Here is a 2500-nt window from a genome sequence, read left to right as displayed (position 1 = left end):
GAGCACATATGTGTTCGTCCCACACAGATCCCGTCTCTTTGCTAGTCCGTCTGGGAATAAAACCTGGGGATTACTCACCCTGACAAGGCCAATTATGTGCTTTTGTCTGGAGTCTGCCACCTGCCTGTTCAGCCAACTGCCACCTCTCCCAAAACCCGACCAGGACCATTTTCCTGCTCTGGGAGTCGTGGGGAATTTACCTGCTGCTCAACATTGGCCCAAGGATTGATAATAAAAGCAAATAAGCACGGTGTTTAAAAGACCACAAACCCAGAACAAAAGCACTCCAAATTCTTCACTTATTTGTATATTTGTGCAGGAAGCTCATTCCGTAGTCAAGAACCACCTCATCCATACTTTTTGTCAAACCACTAAATTATTATTCTTACAATTATCTAGTAGATTCTTCCGGGACAACAGTATCCAACTAATAAAAGTTGTTGTTTTTGTTTATTTTTTTAAAGTTTTATTGTGGTATGTGCCGTTATCCCTTTTTATGGATATGTTTGTGTTTGTAAATCTTTGACATTTTGTTGCTTCCTAACACCACAAGAGAAAAATTGACTTATAAGGTACTTAATCCGTTCCCTCTGCTCTGCAGCTAAAGACGTAGAACACCCGATGCATGATTTCAGGATATGTCCTCCAGACCCGAAACAGCTGCTGTACAAAGAACAAAACTTTGCCAGGTCATGGGTGTCCCTGGCACTGTTGGGAGCAGGGCTGTGCGATAAGGAAACAAATATGTCTGTCTGTGTAGCCTGCAGGCACATGCAAACATTACAATACACCGGTCTCCAAAAGTATCCACAGCCACTGAACATCTCCACTATTTGCCACACTGCAACAAATTTAAGTTGAAATGTTTTGTAATAAACCAACACAAAGTGGTAAATAATTGTGAAGTGGAAGTAAAATGATTAATGATTTTCAATATACTTCTGAAGGCAATAAGATACACCAGAATTTACTTAGAGGCATTAGACTAAGAGGTTAAATACATTTGCACCCACATTTTAAAAATGTTTAATTGTAAAGTAAAATTGTGTTCAGCTTTGTGTTGGCTTATCACATAAAATTATATAAAGCAATACTCTGTTTGTCATGGAACTCCACATTATCATTGCCCTTTATAGGATTCTCAAAACAAAGACTGTCAGATTAGACAATGTTATAAATCTAGCTCATGTTTCCTCAAAAACTCTTATTAGTTAAACTCCTCATTTGCTCTCGTTCTCCATGTTGATCAGTGTGTCGCTTTTCTCCCAGGCGACATTCGCAGCCCACATCAGAGATATAAATAGCGATGGACAAAGTCAATCTACAGACAAGAAGAGACTTACAACAAGCCAGACCTGAGCAGAGGAAAAAAACATTCCCATCTTGATAGGAAGCTTGCTGGAATTTCATGTTACACAATATTATAGATTCAAATCCTCTTCCCACACTCTTCTCGGTACAATCTAACGTTTTTGCCTTTCACGAACTCTTGTTTTGCTGTCATTATCATGAAATATGCCAAGCAACTATGACTTCGCTGATTGACAATATCAGTTAGCAGTTTGCAATACATCCTTATTTTAGCTAAATTCAGAGGAATTTCAGAGCAAAATACTACACATGATAATGATTTTTTTTTTTTGAGCAGAACCAAATCCATGGAGACAATGATATTAACATCCCAGAAAAAACAAGAATTTAATTTGTTTTTCCAAAGTTGTGGATTTCCCAGCAGCTGCTATTTTAGCTGAAGGAAAATAGAGGCTTTGATTTCTGTAGGATGTATCCAAAGAGCCTGTCGTAGATATTAAATACACTTCTATCCAAAAGAACCTTGAAGGACCTGAGATAATAATTTAAGCAGTCAGCTCAGTTGGTACACTCACCCCACAAACTCTCACTACCATTTGTGAGATATGCACACATTTATTTTAGCCTGGGATTATAAGAACCATGTGGGTCGTAAAACCCAGCAGCAAAACCACAATGTGGAGTCAAAAGCTTGCCAGAAAAGTCTTAAATCTCACACAGAGAAGTAAACAGAACAGTGAAAGTTTTTTTTCGGGTAACAATTTTTAAAAATGCATAGTTGCCAAACAAGCAAACATGTTTCAGTTCAGGCTTCTGCAAAGGTCGCACTGCGCAGAGTGAAACTCGTGTACAAGAAACCAAACATGACAAATGTAAATAGTTTTGCGTGGAGAAGCTGGATTTTTAAATAAATTTGTGACTTTGTCACTCAGTTCAGAATGTATTATATAGATATTGCACAAGCTGACACTTCTGTGCCAAAGGCTGAACGTTTCAGTGTTGAGATGTTGCAATTCAGAACTGCGACACCACATGCCCCTGTTGCATTTGCTGGAATAACAAAGTTATTTTCAAACACTTTAACTAGGGAATACCCTGGGGAAAAAAACAGGATAGAGGTAAAAAAAAAAAAAAGGGGGGGGGGGGGAAAAGTTCCTTTCATTTTCTTTAAACTTTTTTTGGGGGGAAA

The 2500-nt window shown here is 38.3% G+C and overlaps 1 protein-coding gene across 7 annotated transcripts in view; it reads right to left on the bottom strand.

Annotated features, from left to right (window-relative positions):
- Positions 1–2500, bottom strand: part of sun1b (Sad1 and UNC84 domain containing 1b) — a 33769-nt gene that overhangs the window by 12276 nt on the left and 18993 nt on the right. The window lies entirely within an intron of this gene.

This window comes from Poecilia latipinna, unplaced genomic scaffold (genome assembly GCF_001443285.1).
Source record: "Poecilia latipinna isolate Pla-1442-1.1 unplaced genomic scaffold, P_latipinna-1.0 Scaffold1317, whole genome shotgun sequence".
NCBI classification, from domain to species: domain Eukaryota; kingdom Metazoa; phylum Chordata; class Actinopteri; order Cyprinodontiformes; family Poeciliidae; genus Poecilia; species Poecilia latipinna.
This window is presented reverse-complemented; position numbering and strand designations above follow the sequence as displayed.